Source organism: Kogia breviceps, chromosome 9, assembly GCF_026419965.1.
Source record: "Kogia breviceps isolate mKogBre1 chromosome 9, mKogBre1 haplotype 1, whole genome shotgun sequence".
Classification (NCBI taxonomy): domain Eukaryota; kingdom Metazoa; phylum Chordata; class Mammalia; order Artiodactyla; family Physeteridae; genus Kogia; species Kogia breviceps.
The window spans coordinates 2,279,329-2,297,495 of NC_081318.1; positions in this window are offsets into that span (position 1 = coordinate 2,279,329).

Below are 18,167 nucleotides of genomic sequence, written 5' to 3' on the forward strand. Positions count from 1 at the left end.
GTCTAAGGGGTTTAAGGAAAGCTGCTTTGTTAGGTCGCTGAGTTAGATGCTGTTGCTCATGTGAAGGTTTACTGTGAGGTCCCTCACCTCCAGGACTCCACCGGGCAGGTCGTCATGGGTGCAGAGAAAGCTGCATCTCTCTCTCCTCCACTTTCAGCCTTAAAAGTAAACGAAACAGGGCTTCCCTGGTGGCGCAGTGGTTGAGAATCCGCCTGCCGATGCAGGCGACACGGGTTCGCGCCCCGGTCCGGGAGGATCCCACGTGCCGCGGAGCGGCTGGGCCCGTGAGCCGTGGCCGCTGAGCCTGCGCGTCTGGAGCCTGTGCTCCGCAATGGGAGAGGCCACAAGAGTGAGAGGCCCGCCTAGCACACACACACACAAAAAAAGTAAACGAAACAGTAACAAAAAATGTTATTTCACTGATTACTGGTAAATTCTGAATTACATTTGGTGTCACTCAGCATTTTCCTTCTTACTAAATACAGTGGGTTCATGGAAGTTACCTGGAGAACTTAAATGCATTTTGCCTCACTCTTTGAGATGATTAATGGGTGAAAAGGCACAAATGTAATCCTGGACAGAGACAATTAGTTTCTAATGAACAGTGGTAAAAATCAGCTTGCTCTGAATGGACTATCAAAAGACAAATACAGGGGCTTCCCCGCTGGCGCAGTGCTTAAGAACCCGCCTGCCGATGCAGGGGACACGGGTTCGAGCCCTGGTCCAGAAGATTCCACACGCCATGGAGCAACTAAGCCCGTGCACCACAACTACTGAGCCTGCGCTCTAGAGCCTGCGAGCGACAACTACTGAGCCCACGTGCCACAACTACTGAGCCCACGTGCCACAGCTACTGAGCCTGCGCTCTAGAACCCGTGCTCCGCAACAAGAGAAGCCCCCGCTTGCCGCAACAAGAGAAAGCCCGCACGCAGCAATGAAGACCCAACTCAGCCAAAAATAAATTAATTAGTTAATTTTTAAAAAACCACAAATACAAAATAAGAGGCCTCTAAAGACAAATATAAATGTACTGTCAGAAAGCAAATGTTAAATTAAGAGACTGGGATTAACATATACACAGTACTATATGTAAATAGATAATTTACAAGGACCTACTGTATAGCACAGGGAACTCTGCTCAATATTCTGTAATAACCTATATGGGAAAAGAATCTGAAAAAGAATGGATATATATATATATATATGTATAACTGAATCAATTTGCTGTACACCTGAAACTAACACAACATTGTAAATCAACTATACCCCAATAAAAATTACAACAAAACAAAAAAACAAATGTGGAATAAAAGACATCCATAGAAACAGGTCTCTGGACTTTGATCACACGCAGGTTTCCGAGTGGAATTTTGACCTGCTTTTGGAGGTTGACATTCCGTAGAAAGTGGCATGTAAGTCCGTCTTTCCTCCATTTACAAGGTGACACACAGCTGAGCATCTGTCATATGCACGGCCCACAAGGGTTACAAAATAGAGAATAAAATGAAACAACATGAAAGCTACGATCTGTGGAATAGTGGTTACTACTGGGTGGGGGACACTGAAAGGAAGGCGGTGTTAGGGAGACCTCTGCTGCAGGAAATGTTCGACATCTCGATCTGGGTCATTGTGAAAAGAGCGTCGACGTATGTAAGAGTCACTGAGCTGGACACTTCAGATTTGTCCAACCATCATGCATGAAACTAAACTCTCTGGGGAGGGCTGGACAGCCGGGTTGATGGGTTCTATGGAAGCCGGACCTTTGCTCTGGAGCCTGGTGTCACTCACCTGGTCTGGCTTTGAGCTCTGTCCTGCGCGAGCGGGCCCCACGCTACCAGGACAAGGTACAGCCCTTCACGTGAGCACTTTTCCTCCCAGGGAGGAGGAGGTGGTCTTTGGTAAGGAAAGGGTGAAAGTGATTTTGAAGGACTGAGGAAATGTAGTGAGTGGCTCTGAACCAGATCCTGGGAGTGGGGACGGACCCTAGTGAGCACACAGTAAATAGAAAGAGCGTCAGCGGGATTTGCTGACAGACTCGGTAAGGTGGAGCTGACCGCCAGCCTTGGAGAACGACATTGGTGAATGCCGACCCCGCTGGCGGAGTTACAGAGTTTAAATCACAAATACTGAAATGCATGTGCCGTGTTTTATTTCTTCTTGGAAATGTAAATTCCACATTTAAAATAATTTCCCCTCGTTTTGTCCTTAATTAAGATATCCTTTGGTTTGGGTTTTGTTTGTTTTATGTCTCATATGAGGTTCAAAACAGAACAGAACAAAACAGGTCTGTAAAATCCTGTGGAAACGTGTGTCTGAAAGGAGTGCCGCTTGGGTTACCCCAAGGTGAATGGTTTAGAGCCTTTCCTTGGGGGTGTATCACGGTCCCGAGCGGGGACGTGAGTCTGGGGCATTGGCATCTGAGTGGGGGTGATGGTGGGGGGATGGTGCAGCGTCAGCCCAATAAAAGGATGAAATCCCGCGATGTCCTGACTGGTCTTGGGGTTCGCGCCAGCAGGGTTGTTCTGTCCTGTGCTGAACCTCCCGGCACAGCCTAATTTGAAAGCTCACAGAGCATTTGGATCATAGCTGGTGGAGAAAGGAAATCAAATTAGATAAGATCATAATAGAAGAAAAACCAGTATTTAAAGGAAATTGCTAAGGCTTGGCTCACGAGTACCTCATGAACACCAATTCCACTACTTTCTCAATTATTTTCCGAGAAACGGTGGACTTCCCTTTAAATTACCTGAACTCTGTGCCACGTTCCAAACGCATCTTAAGAGCGAGCTGATCAACAATACATGCATTTTAAAGACCTCATTAAAATAACGATCTATTAAGGCCCATAGTTCAGAAATAAATTTAGGAACGAAATTAACGGGAGAAACAGAGTGAGGGAAAGGAGATAATTGCCGTGACGTGTCACAGAGAGTGTTATTTAATTAACCATAATAATAAGAATTATGTGCTCTTCCACATTTGCAATTCCTTAGCTATTTAGTTTGCCATGAAACATGAGAAAGGAAATAAAAGAGGAACAAAGAGAAGAGTTGCGTATAGAGCATTATAATGAACATGTTGATGCCTCTTTGCTATTACCAAATTGATCGATATTGGAATCCACTGTTCCCATAGTTATTTTCTGTACTCATTAAAGGGTCCATATCCTCTTGCCTCTTTAAAATCAAGAGAGAGATACCCGGGCACTGGAGTGCTTACGTGGTGATGGGAATAGAGGGGGTGGGTAGGACTGTCTACAGTTTAGAGAGGTCCTTGCCAGTCCTGTGTGCTCACTAGTACAATTTGAAAAGCGGCAGATTCATGAAAATAATTTCAATTTTGTTTCTACCTCTTAGACCTACCTGCTCCTGGGACTTGGGGTGGGCTGGGCCTTATGTAACCAAAGTCACCTCATCTCTTTCTCTCTGCCCTTTTTGGCTGCTGACTCAAAGTCAGACAGAGAAGAGTATAGACCATTTGATGGATTGTTTACATTTCAGTATTATTTATAAGCTATTGGCCAAAAAGTAGGCAGATGCTTTTTCATTGAACAAAAATATGTTCATATAAACATGAAATCCATTATTAAAATTAAAACGTTCATCTTCACACTTTATTTGTAATTCAGTTACTTGAATTTAAACACACGTTCCCATAAAAACAACGTTATAAATGGTGAAGAGGTTTCTAGACTAGCCCACAAGGCGCATTTAAACGGAAAATGTAGCTTTAATACATTGGCTGCTGGGAAAAATACTAGAAATTAATGATGAGAGCACCACTAATTTAAAAAAAAAAAAATCCTCTGAACACGGAGACCGTCACTTTTTCTTCTGCTGTTGCCTAAAAATAGATTGTTTAGTGGAAGAAAGAAGGTAGATACGTTCTTTGGGAAGGGAATTTCTGAACGCTTAAAATCCTCTGGAGATTGAAAGCACTAACTCTTTATTATATATAATTTAATTTTAAAAACTTGGAGCTCTTTTCCCTTTTGGCAGGCATGCCACTCTATCATTACTAAGCTCCCTTTGTCAAGAATTTGTCAGTTCCCAAAGCATCACGTTCCCCACTCTTAGAAAAATGACCTCCTTTGAGACTGACATCTGGTCACAGCGCTTTCCATTAGTTCTGTTGTCCTGGTCTAACAAATGTCTTGTGTCCCCTTGTGTTGACTGAAGATGTTGACACCTTTCCGAGGACGTCTCCCCTTTCCGCTGGTCCCGCTATTCATTCGCTGAGCAGGTGCGGTGGCTTCCCTGAGCCCGCCGACCTTCAACCCCAGCCTCCTTTAGACCCATCCTCCTGGGGACCTCTCAGAGATCCTGCTTCCACATTCCTCCCTGCAATCAGTCATTTTAGCCTGATCTCCACTGTGTGAAGCGCCTAAACGTTCACGTCTATTAAACCTTCTTATATATCTAAAAGCTATTTTTATTGAATAGGGAATAATCTGGAAAAATGAAGCTACCCCTCATCCCCAGTATATTTTTGTTTTTAATTTAATTTTTATTCTGATCAAAGTAACCTATGTATTTATTTTTGAAATTAAAAAATAATTTTATTGAAGTAGAGTTGATTTACAACATTGTGCCAATATATACATTCTTTTTTAACTGTTCTTTTCCATTATTGTTCATCCCTGTAGAAATAACCTGTGTGTTTATGATTAAAAGGGAAAACATATTATTATAAAAAAAGGAAAACAGCATTCAAGCTCTACCCTCCATCCCCTGCCCTTAAGACAACAAATTTCACATTTTTGTATATTTATCACAAATTCATTCTCAAACTTTCCTTCAGTGGTAACCCTCTCAATCTGATGAGTGTGTCAGGAAATCCATCAGTTCTGCTACCTCCTGGCTTCCTCTGTCTCTTGCTGGAGGAAGATTAAAAATACAACTACCGGGGCTTCCCTGGTGGCGCAGTGGTTGAGAATCCGCCTGCCGATGCAGGGGTCACGGGTTCGTGCCCTGGTCCGGGAAGATCCCACATGCCGTGGAGCAACTAAGCCCGTGAGCCATGGCCGCTAGGCCTGCGCGTCCGGAGCCTGTGCTCCGCAACGGGAGAGGCCACAGCAGTGAGAGGCCCGCATACCACAAAAAAAAAAAAAAAAAAATACAACTACCTTATGACTCAGCAATCCCACTTCCGGGTATACAGCAAAAGGAAATGAAACGGTACCGGAGGGTCCAATACCTCTGGGCCTGCTACATTGTCAGCGTTCTGGAACTTAAAGTCATCAGGAGGAATTTCCGTTTCCTGGGTTCCACCACTTTCCTTTATTAGATTCCTCTCTTGTTGTGCGGGAGCACACCCTCAAGTAACTCCCTGGGAAAGAGTTTCTCGAGGATTTCTGTACCAGAATATGTCTTCATTTCACTCTCAATTTTGGTTGTTCAGAAGGGCATAAGTTTTAGTCTGATAATAAATTCCCTCCAATATTTTGCCCCACTGACTTCTGGCTTCCAGGGCTGCTGTTGAGAAGTTTGATTCAGGATACTTTGCTTATGACTGTGCTCTCTTAGAGGATTTTAGGGTTTTCTCTTTATTCCCAGCCACTGCCTCTGTTAAAAATCATCTGGGATTTTAGTTCTAGGGTTGGTTTGTCTGTTTTTACACTATGCACCTACTTTCTTCACAGTCATCTCGTAACAACTGCCTTTTCAGCTATGCTCTCAACAATTAAGCATATGTCCTTACAGGTTTTCTGAGCAATTTTGTTTGTTACTCTTTCTGTATCCTGTTATCTTGTGCATATTTTCCTTTTATTTTTGTTGTCATTTTTGCTGGAACGTATTTGCTATCAATTCCTTCAGAAAGATTTAACTTTTGGTGCATTTTCTGAATCAGAGTCTGCAAATATCTTTATTTTGTCTTTGTGCTTGTATTAAATTTTAACTAGGTATCAAATTCTAGGTTTCAAATAGTTTTCCTAATAAAATTTAAAGACATTATTTCATCCTCATCTATCAGGGTTTGTCCACCACAAATTTCACATCACTCTGATCAGTGCACCTTTGTAAGTAAGCTGGTTGCTTCCTGAATCTATGTTTTTTGTTTTAAAATCTTGACGATCAGAAATCTTACTAAGTTGTGTCTATGTGTGACGATGCCCAGCGACCTGTGGGCTCTTTCCATGAGAAGATTTGAGCCTTTCTTCTTACAGGAAGTCTCCTGGTGTTTCTTTGCTCACACCCTCCCCTGTCCGACAGTGGCCGAAGGTTGTGTGTCTCTTACCCACTTGTATGAACCTTGCTTTTTGACACTGTTGCTCTTTCCTCTGCACTTCTGTGCAGACACCCCCCCACCCCCAGCCCTCCCCCTGCCAGCCTCCAGTTCACAACACGTCCTTCATCTGCCTCTTCCTGCTACGGAACCTTCTACTGAGATTTTTGTTTGTTTGTACAATCATATTTTTAATTCACAAGATATTTGCTAAATTATTTTTCCTATCATTTGCTCTATTTGTATGCACGAAATATCCTCTCCAATCTCTCTGAATGTCTTAATTACCAGTGTTTTGTTTCACTCTCCTCCATTACTATAACAGCTCTTTTTCCTTAAAGAGATATTTTTGTTTCTGTGTTGAGCTGGGTGCCTTCCTTCACGTCACTGGTTTTCTCCAATGTTGCCGTTCCTCTCCTCCGTGTGGGTCGGCTCTCTGGACGAGGGTGTGGGCCGAAGGGGTCTGCACGTGGGAGGGCATGTCTCCAGCCAGCAGGACTCAGTTCTGCTTGCCGAGGGCACAGGGGCTCTGGCTCGGAGGCAGCAGCAGGGGAGGACGGGAGTGAACGCAGCGGGGCATCCCTAGGGCGTGGGGATCCTGGCCGACGCCCGTCCTCACAATGGCTGCGGCTTTGTCTGGGCGCGGCTCACCGCTCGGGCCCCAGAGCCTACCACTGGGGTCTTCCCTGCCAGGACCCACCCCTTTAAAACCATCGGCGGCATTGGCCTCGCTGCAAGTGCCAGGCCGGCTGGTCTGAGAGCCAGCGCTGCCCCGCCCTGCTTCCCCGGCCCCACGGTGAACGTACCAGCACGTCTCCGGGTGTCGGTGGACCCCTTTCTCCTCCAGCCCTCATGGCCTCTGCTTCCGGCTCTTCTGAGTCCTGCCGGGAAAACTCACGTTTCAGAATGTTCTTCCTTTCACCTGCGTGGGAACACTGGTTCCCCGGTGGTTTCATCCTGGATCTGGTTCCATTGGTTGGATGTCTCCCAGCTATTCCTTACGGGCCAGGTCTGCTGGTGGAAGCCCTTTTCAACTTAAATCTTCCCCTATTGCCATTGCAATAGGATTTGAGGAAGCGTGAAAAGCGAACACACGCGAATTCAGCCATCTCAACTAAAGCTTTTCTTTTCTTTTTCTCCGCATCAACTTGTCTCCCGGCCAAACCTGCTTTAAGACCTTTATAAACGTCTCACACCTGGGGGCATTCCCACCATCTCCAGCCTGCTGTCATGTGTGCCAACAGCGACCCACTTGGTGTGGCTCAAATAGCCTTTAAATGAACCACCTGCCCATGACCCACTCCGCATCTTACAATTCTGGGCTTGTGTTTCTATTGAGATCTGTTGTGGCGGTCGGTCACCTTTCTCCTGTGTTGGGGCGCGGTCATCCTGAAGTAGGGTGGCCCCCGATCCACTGTGCTTGGTGTCCTTATAAGAAGAGGGGAATTTGGACACAGATTCTTGGGGAGAAGGCCGCGGAAATTGGAGGGATTAGTCTAAACACCAGGGGACTGGGCGGCTTAACACAGTACAGGCGCAGCTTTCCCTCTCAGCTCGGTCCATGGTGTGTGAGGGGTGGAGAGGGGATGTGTGTCTAGAGGGAGGAGAGCAAGCCTCTGCCCCATGCAATCACTAGGGGGCTCAGGCTCCTTCCTTTTGGTGGCACTGCTGTATTCGAGGGCCCCTTCTCCCCTGTCTCCTAGCTAACAGACAGGAAAAGGAAGGGGGAGAGGATCCCTTAGAAGATTTTTAGCAGCCAGGCTTGGAACCGGAGGCCACCCAATTTATTTCTGTCTCAGCGAAAAATACACATATATGTAAGTCCATGGATAGTTTGGCGGCTTCTGAATATTACGGGTCATCTTTCTGGTCTTTCTACTCAGTGTTCCTAAGGACCAGCTTCCATCCTCAGCTTACCTCATGGTGAAAGGTGGCTGCTAGAATTCCAGCCATCGCATTTGTGTTGCAAGCCAGAGATGGGAGCAAAAGCAGGATGCCTAAAGAGCTGTTCCTCCAGCTGAGTTGGCCTCCCATAGTCATCTTTCTAGAAGTTTCACTCAACATTTCTACTTACATCTCACTGGACTTATTTGTAGAGCTACACCCAGCTCCAAAGGAGGCAGAAAAATGTGATGCTTAGAGCAGGTGGTTGCATGTCTTGCTAAAATTAGGGGCTGTTGGAAGACAGAGAAGAAACATTGGGAGGCAACCAGCATCCTGAGCTTCAACAGCAAAAACAACTTTTACTTTCCTGGGAAGTAGAATAAGCTGTTTGTCCGGATGTCAACTTAATCTGACTTAGCTTCCTACTCCCTTGGTAAACTTTCTTAACTTTTAAGTGATTAATCATTATCAGTCAGTACATCAGTAAAAATAACTCATGGAATAATTTTTGAATACATTGGAACGACCAGAATGTTCTTAGTCAATGCAGATGGCCCTGTGCATTTGTGAATTCTTCTTTCCCAGGGAGCTGACATACAGTGTTCGGGAATCAGTGACTGCAGAACTTACATCAAAGCCTAAGTTATAAAAAAAGTTTTTTAATTTCTTGAACTGTTATCTAATAAAATCAATTAATTATAAACATTACAAAATACTGTTTTGGGGTTCAAAGTGTAAATACTCTTCCTCCTTTTTAACTTGCTCTTCATTAGCTTTAAATTTTAGAAGTTGTGGATTTTTTATTCGTTTTTTTAATATAAAATTAGTACATTTTGTCTAGATAAAATTAGAAGAGAAAAATATAAAGGAAAAAGTGAGTCTCACCTCTTGCTTTATGAGCCACCATTTCCTTTATTAACCATTTCTTGGGCACCTTGTCAAGTGAACGTGCGCGCGCGCGCATATTATCTTTTCTCTAAACATAGAAATATACGCGTTACTGTGCAGCTTGCCCTTTGGGTTTGTGAATCACCTTGGCTGTCCTTCCATGGCAGTTCACACAGATTTGCCCCATCCATCCAGAGAGTCCTACGATATTCCACTGCATTTCTGTATCATGGGGGATTTAAATCGTTTCCATGGGAGACACCTGTTTCTACTATTTCGCTCTTGCACATAATGCCGTCATAACCAGACACAGACACACCCGTGCCTGTTTGTGTGAGCTTATCTGCAGGCAAAATTCTTAGTGATGAAAGTGCCGGGTGCAATGCTACACACATTTTTGATTTTATAAATGATGTTAAAGTTCTCTCCAAAGGTTATTTGGCTATAAACTATTATATTCCACCACCATGCATGAGAGTCTACCCCGTGTTCGTATGAATGCTGCATCTCGCTCATTTTTAACCTTTGTCAATCTGATAGGTGAACATTTTTGCCTGAAAGAACGTAGTTGACCATCTTTAGAAAACGAGGCAAAGGACATGAATAATCAATTCTCAAAAAAAAAAAAGAAATGCAAATAGCCACGCACTCAGAGTTCTAAGATCAAAATGGACGTGCACATCCGTCTAGTGTAATGCGCCTCATTGTAGGATTCACGCTGTTAACACCCCTGACGGCTGCGTGTCCAGCCTCTGCTCTGACTTCCCCAAAGAGGGCAGATGCCTCTCTGAGCCCATTCTGTCATTGACTAAATTTGACTCTTTTAAAGTTACTGCTTACTTTGAACAACAACAAAAAACATAACATACACGTTGTACAGCGTAAACATATTTCATAAATGTCTTTTACCTTGAAAAGAGATTAGGCTTATGTGTTGCATTTTTCAAATTGTTGAGTAGCTTGATTTACTTGATTTACTTGATTGATATACTTGATCGATCTACTTGATCTACTTGATCTACTTGATGATCTACTTGATGATCTACTCACAAGGCTAATAGAGAGAAAACTGCCAGGAAGCACATTACAGCTAGGCACTAAAATGGAGCTTATAAAAGAGGACAGCAACTTCGGGTTCTAGAAGAAAAACAAAGTCAAGGAGTGTTTTACATAAATTTCTGGTCACTCCCAAATTAATTATTCAGGGGAAGTCAAGGACGATCAAAAAATGTCTGCCTTTTTTGAGGTTCCTGTAATGAGAGTAAAATATGTGCAAATCAAAATCAACAATAAATATTTATGGCTGTGCTAAGACAGGTCGAGGAGAGAGAAAGAGAGAAGCTGTGAATTCTGGGCCGGCATGTGTTGTGGTGTGGACACCAGCTCTGCTTCCCCACCGGCCACTCTCAGAGTGGGAGAGGAGAGGAGAGGCATTGTGTATTGTGAGTGGGGTCTCTAGAGAGAACCTCCAGAGAGTCTGCAAGCAGGCAGTGAAGTAGGAGTGGCTCCAGGACCCCCACCCGTCGGAGGAGGGAGGCTGAACCCGCTGGAGAGCTGAGGCTGGGGTGGTCCTCGAGAGCTGGTACCTGCCGGGGCCGCGGTTGTGGCCTTTGTGCCTGCGTCAGCCGGCTGTGGGGCGCAGGTTGCCTCAGGAAGGGTGACCTCGGATGGAGCAATCCTAGAAACTTCCCCGCAGCTGAGGAAGCAGGCCTTCCCACCCCGAGGGGTCTGAACGCTGCAAAACCACATCCCCGGTGGGATCGTGGCCACCAGGAGGAAGAGGGGAACCAGGGAGCAGACACTGCACTTAAACGTCCCTTCCTGTCCACGGAAGGTGACGTCATTCGGGAAGGTCTGTTCTAGGAACTGAGAGAAACGTGTGTGTACAAGAACACAATACAAATGTACTAGAAACTTCGTCTTTTTAAAAATTAATTTTTATTGGAGGATATAGTTGCTTTACAATGGTGTGTCGGTTTCTGCTGTGCAGCAAAGTGAATCAGTTACGCATATACATATATCCACTCTTTTTTAGACAACCTTCATCTTATCCACGGAAGCTGCACGCTTAAGAAGGTTCCTCCCGAGCTGGCTTGGCCAAGTTCGGACTCCAGCGTCACCAGTTACGAGCTGAGTGACCTTGGGCGTTTTTCCTTCCTCAACTGTAAAATGGGGAAGACAGGAGAACTCACCTGCTAGGGTCATGGTGAGGACTGAGTGAGTGCATATCTGTACAGCCTTCAACCCAGAGCCTGACACGGGCAGCTGCTATTCACAGACGTTCTCTCTGTTATCGTCAGGCTATTTCCTACCCACCCCCCCCTCCCCATCTCCTTCCTCTCTGAGACTTTGTCTCAGTGAAGGATAGGGTGTCAGTCCCCACTATTCCCATTGGAATCTGGGCAGGGATGTGTCTGGAGACGGGCTTTGCTTCCTAGTACAGATTGTCTCGACCTTTCTCACACCCGCCTGCATTTCCAGGTGGTCCTCTCTTTGGACATCACATTCCGTAAGCTAAAAAAACCACTCCACAAGTTAGGGGGTGGCAGCCACTCTTGGTAAGTCACCCAACAGGTACCCCTGCCAGCCCTCTCCCAGTGACAGAACGTGGCCATTTGTCCAGAGCTGGTGGAGACCCCTTGTTTCCAGGAAGGCCGGCTCCTCTCCATCCCCAGGAGACAAATCCTGGTCGGTCTACGTCGGGGCTTCTCAGTCTGCACAGCTGTCATTTGGGGCCTGATAATTCTCTTTCATGGGGCTGTCCTGTGTGGTGAAGGACGTTTTGGCGTCCCTGGCCTCTGCCCACGGGATGCAAACGGCACCCGAAAAGTTTCCCCCGTTGCGACAACCAAAAATGTCTCCGGACATCGTCTGCTGACGAGGGTTGGGAACCACGCTCAAGGCGGTCCTGGACCTCCCAGCTGCTGAGGACCTGCTCTCCAGTTCTGCCTGGATGCTTGATGGGGCCGGTGGGGAGCGTCCCCAAGGCTTCGGGGGCACGTGGCACAAATGAATGCCCTTGTTAGGAGAGACCTTCCCTCCTTCTCCTCCTTCCGGCCTTGGGTGCGTGTGTAAGGAAAGGAACTCGGTACCTGGAGCAGCTCCGTGCCGCCGGCAGCGGAGGGGAGGTCGTGGGGTGCTCAGAGGGTGCTAGGCCAGCCGTGGACATTTCTGCCCGCTTTCCTCTTATTACGTCAGATAATGCCGCCATCAGAGAAGCCACTGCGATTGGCGTTAGCAGCCAACACTATTCTTAACGGACACAAAGAGTCTCCTTGGTCTTCATCTGAGAAGCGTCAGGGCTCGTCAGATCCCCCAGGACTCATGAACAAGCCCATCTCCTCTCTACACCCAACATGATTTTATAGAGAATTACGTTCTGCCATTGACTTTACCTTCTAGGGTTGAGAAGCTCCATTTTTAAAAACATTTTAGGTTTTCTCTGAAGGGGTGAGACGTCCCTGGCTATATGGTCAGGGTCTTGTGTGCTCTGGTTGTGTAGTGGCCCTAACCCCCTGTGACACGTCTGTGAAGGTGCAAGTTAATTACCCTGTCGGTCGTTCAAAGGTGAGGGGCCAGCTCCCTACTCTCCTGGGCTTTTCATGGAAACACCTGCTCTCCCTGGCCCTGTCTGTGCGCGAGCTTCCCTCACTGAAGCTCTGCCTGCTGGCCTGGCTTTTTTTTTCAGAATTGTCACTGGACTTCATGGCTGGAAGGAACCACACAGATCAGCGGGCTCTCTTTCCCTCCTGAGCAGAGGGGGAAACGGAGCCAAGGCTGTTGAGCCGCCCGCGGTCCCGGCTTCCGGGAGGTGGCTTCCCCTCCGCACCTTTGCATCTCTGCCCGTCGTCTCTGCTCTCAGAATCCTTGCCCCGGCCCACATCTCTCCACCTGTGTGTCATGTCCTAAACCATCCATTCGGTCACTGTAGGTGCTGGACCAGGGCCGTGTCGGACACAGAGCATAACCCCCACTGCCCGAGCTCTCAGGTCACCCGCCGAATCCGCCTGCCAGTGAGGTCCCCCGAGGGCTGGACCCCTCTGGTCCAGCTGTCGCAATCAAGGGCCAACGCTCACCCCAGGGGGCCTCTCCCTCCCCTGCTGGGCCTTTGACTCCCGCTGTGGGATAAAGTGGAGCCTTGCAGAACGAGCTTCCTCTTGGAGCCCGTGCCCTGTGGTTTGTCCGTCCCAGGTGCTTTCACCTGCAGGATGGGAACCCCCTCAGGTCGCAGAGGCAGCGCGGACCGGGCGGCTGTTTTCCTCACGTAGCAGATGAGGAGGTAACGCTGAAGTCAGAGGCCAGGCCCCAGGTGCCAGCGAAGTGCCGGGAGCCTGCGTCCAGGCCTGGACTTGGTGTGTTCTCGCCCGCGACCTGAACCGTGGCAGGACTCCTGCTTCTCTCTCTTTCCCAGAATAATGTGGTGAGCGTGCCCTTGGCCGTCTGGCTGGTATCTTTACACTCTCAGCTTCTTAGTTTGGAAGGTTCCTAATTTCCGGCCTGCAGAGAACATCCCTCGTATGGAAATGGCACAGGAATCCCTCCTTCTGCAGCCCCAGGCCTGATATAGACTCGTCATCTCTGTGAATAGACGGCTAAGTGCCGGTTTGCTTTCACAGAATGAAACGGGGAGGCGAGCGGAACGCGTGCAGCACATGAATATCAATCACCCCTATTATGGTCCCCGCGCTCGGGAAGACCGTCCTGACACACCAACAAAAGCTTGTTTCTGCTCTCGGGGGACCAGCCTAGATTTGGAAACCAGAGCAGGCCGCAAATGTATCTCTTAGTTCAATAAGCGCAGAATAGCTTTGTTATGGTAGTTTTAATTTCCATTTTTTCAACTTGTTATTATGTGTCTCTTGTGCGGATAAAGCTGACAGCCTCGAGGGACGCCGGCGTTTCCCTGGGCCGCCTCGCCGTCGGCGCTGGCACAGCGGTTCTCGCGAGAAGCCCGTCCTCTGTGTCCTTTTCCGGTTTTCAGGGTCGCTGGTGACCAGCGTCCCGGGCACCAGGGCTTCAGCCGGTGCCCTGATCTCAGCGGCCAAAACCTGATACCGCCTCCACCTCACCTGCAGCTACGGAATAACCACCTCCGTAGGCCGAGCATTCACCGATGCTTATCGAACTTTCATCCTAAGATACAAACCTTACAGGAAGACGATGGAAACTCAGATATTCTGGAGTCCCGTATTGACACTTTTCTGGAAACTGTAACGGGGAAGTAACAGGAACAGCGGAGGGACAGGGGATTCATAAATGTGGGTTTCTCGTGGGAGATGGCCCAGATAGACCGCCGAGCTGGGCGATGGCCTGGGGGGAGGGAAGGGGCGGGCCAGGGGGAGGGAAGGAGAGGAATTCTGGGGGGTGGAGTGGGGGAGCATCTGGAAAAGACAGCGCCAGAGACTGGCTACTGCTGTCGATCCTTTTCCTTGATATTGCTTCGCTGTAGGTGTAGTTAGTTAAGTTATAATGAGGTCATTAGGGTGGGGCCCTAACCCAGAATGACTGGTGTGTCCTCACAGACCGGGGAAATTTGGACACAAGACGGGGACAGAAGGACGGCGTCTTGGGAGGGTGAAGGCAGGGATAGGAGTGGTGCTTCTACAATGCACGGGACCTCAAAGATGCCAGCCAGCCCCCTGCAGTTCGGGGAGAGGCGTGGAACGGAGGCTTCTTCACCGCCCCGGAGGAAAGCAGCCCCGTCAACATGTTGACGTCTGGCCTCCAGAACTGGGAGGCCACGGGGGCCTGTCGCCGTAGGTCGCTTGCTTTGCGGTGCTCTGTGACCGACACAGGCTGTGCGCCTGGTCACCTCGAAGTCGGTGCCCCGCTCCCCTGGTTTCAGCCGGACCGCAGCCCCGCCTCGCTCGCCCGGCCCGCCGTGTTCCAGGCGCGGCTCCGCGGCTGAAGGGCCGCCACCGGTGCCCCGGGGCCCCGCCTCCGCCCAGCGCTCCGCCTGCGAGCCTCTTTCCACCCCCATAGTTTCTGCCTGTTGAACCTGCGCCCTGTCTCGGAGCTGAAGCGTGCACGTCTGCCTTTTGAAACTAGAGCTAAAATATCCACCTTTAGGCACTTTTTCAGAACGGGTTTCTCCTTTTCTCGTCCCTCATTGATTTTCTCTCCCGCCGCACTTGCTAGTTTTCCAGCAGAGCCGTTTCCCTATCCGCGTCTCCACTCGCTTGCGTCTGGCGGGCGTGGGGCTGCCTTGTCACATCGCTGTGTTTCTGTCACTCCCCGGGTGGTGGCGAGCGCTCCCAGCCCTCTTAGTACCGTCACTGCATTGGATTTCGGACTTCTGGGGACTCGGACTTTCATCTGCTCCACTCACGGCATCTACACGACCCTTGCTGGCTCGCCCAGCCCTTCCTTCACTTCAGTGATCTCCTTGCAGGTCAGGGGCGTCTTCGTGGTTCTCCGTACTGGGATGGAGCCGCTCTGTGACCTCTGTGCAGGAGGCCCCGTTGCCTGGATCACCAGTGTACCCGATGACCCGGCAGCGCTGAGCCAGCCGGGTCCTGCCTTCTCTCACAGGCAAACCACACCGGGGGCTGGAGCTGGAACACGGCTCCTCCCAAGTCCCAAACAGCCAAATACGACGGAGCGGCCACCGGCCAGTGATGCAGAAATGGTGCTGGTGACCTGCCGTTCTGGAGGGTCGGGGAGAGCAGTGGGGGTTGCTGCCACGGTGGGGGGTGCCGCCGAGCTCAGCGGGGGCCAGCGGGGCAGGCGTGCGAGTGACGTGGGCACTTCGGGTCGCCTGCCTTCTGACATCACTAGCTCAGCACCTGGATGGGCCCCCGATTTACCTTCATCCTTCTTCTCCAGGTCCCCTCTGGATGTCTCCATTCTCTGTCTGGATTTGATGTCTCTATTCAAATCTCTATGTGTTCATAATTACTGAAATGCTGTCCCTCCTGAATTCCAAACCTGACCTTTTTTCCTGTTGGAAGCGTCCATGTGAGCGGCCCCACCAGCCCCTCAAATAAACCGTTAACAAACCTGGAGTCATCCTCTTTCCCCCAGGTACTTCAGGACCTCCCGGGTCTCTATCACGATTCAAGACATCACTCTTTGCGCGCCTCAGGGGATCTCAGGTCAGGGACTTTCCTGACTGCCCAGTGGTTAGCGCTCCGCGCTTCCACTGCAGGGGGCATGGGTTCCATCCCTGGTCAGGGAACTAAGATCCCGCACGCCACGCGACCCGGCCCAAAACCAACCAACCAAACAACAACGACAACAAAAGAGAGAGAGAGAGAGAGAGAGATCTCAGGTCAGATTTCACTCCTGCCTCTATTCTCCTCCCACAGAAGCCTGTGGATTCTGCGAGAAATATGTCTGGGGCCCAGTCTCTCCTTCCCATGTCCATCACCTACTCTGGGTCCTGGAGTGTTTCAGTAGCTTTTTCCAGTTCGCCTCTTTCTTGCAAAACGGCCCCTCTCCAGTTTACCCATCACTCTGATCACGGAGCTGTCCTTTAAGAATATCATCTGATCATGTCACTCTTCTGGTAGAAAACCTCTGATGGGCCTGGCTCTCTATAAAGTCACGACCCCCTGACTCTGGCAAGAGGCCCTTCTCGGCTGGCCCTCTGCCCGCTTCACTTGCTTGACGCTAGGACCAGGGCTCCGCAATCACTGAGCTGATGACTCTCCAGCCCCCGGCCTTCCCAGCGGCCTTATAGGGCTAGTCTTTCTTCCGCAAATGATCCATGTCTTCAACGTGGCAAGATTTGCCCTTTTACAAGATCTCAAATCTTAGAGCCTCGACATCTGTGTGTTTGTTTTGCTGATTTGTTTTTTTTCTGTCTTGAAATCCTATGGATAACACCAACGTTTGCCCAACCTCCTAGAACACCAGAGGCTCAAAGGTAGCGCCCGCCACACGTAGCCCCTGACTGACCGTCCTCGCTGAGATCTGGCTGGGCTATGTGCTCATCGGTGTTTGCTGAGACCTTGGCGGTGGAAGCCGCAGGGCTAGTTTCCTGTATGTGAGATGATCTCAGACACTTTGCTCTCTGAGGCTTGAAGCTACTTTTTACAGTTTTTTCTCTTTTCTTACTGTTAATCTGTTGGTAGATGATCTATCATATGGTCTGCCCCTGGGCCTGCCTTCTTTCCTAATTCACTGTAGTTCTGTTGTAATGGAGGAAACAGGACAATAAGGCTTGTTTTATTTCTCGGTAAAATGAAGTTATGGAGGGTCTGCATAAAGCCTGTGAAAGCTTCTCTTACAGTCAAGTGTGTAAACTTGGGGCAGGACATCTCGGACCTCAGCCTTGCTTGCCCAGAGGCTGTCTTCGCTTCCTTGGAGTTCTCAGCGACTTGAGCTAGTGGAGGTTTCTGGATCATGGCCCTCTATCACTATAGAGTAGATGTCCTTAAAACTTTCAAGTTAGCGTTATGACCATTTTAAAGTTATAAGGAATCCCTGGCAGTTTTCACCAGTTGGGAAATACGAAAAGGTAAATAAAAAGCAGAACTAGGAATCGAATATTCTCAATTAACCTTAAAGTCAGTCAGTCCATGAAAATGACTGTCAATGGAAATCGCAGAAAGGTTGTGTAAGAATATTTATAATTAAATCCACAGTGAAGTCAGGAGTGTCTAGTCACTGAATTAATGACACATGCAGTCTTGTAAACATACTGTTGTCAGCGGTGTGGCCCCCGAGTGACCGTTCACACTCCCCGTTAGAGGAGTTTGTATTCCTGAGAGATGTGCAGAGTCCTCCTGCAGGTGGGATAAGCCCCCTACCCCACTGGGCCAGCGGCATGTGGGTGGGAGCTGGTGGGCTTTGGCCATCTTGCTCTTGCCCAGGTGATAAGGACCATATGTCCCAGGGTGGGGCGGGGTGGGGCCACTGCTTCAGGCTGAATCCCAGAATGAAACTGCATAGAAAAGAGCCACAGCAGCCAACACAACCTAAGGAAGACAAGTCACTGAGATCTGGGGGTTGTTTGTTATTGCAGCAAAGCTGACTAATACAAGCACTGAAGAATACTGACCGAGCAGCCCGTCTCAGGGGCCGAGGTCTAGCTTAGCTTCTAAGCTTCATGACTTCTGGTGACTGAATTTTATAGGAAGGGTTGGAGCCATAAAGTTGAGTTTCTCAAATGAATAAATTATCATTATACGCTAGTTCTCAAAAGTACCATAAAACCCGAATTAAAC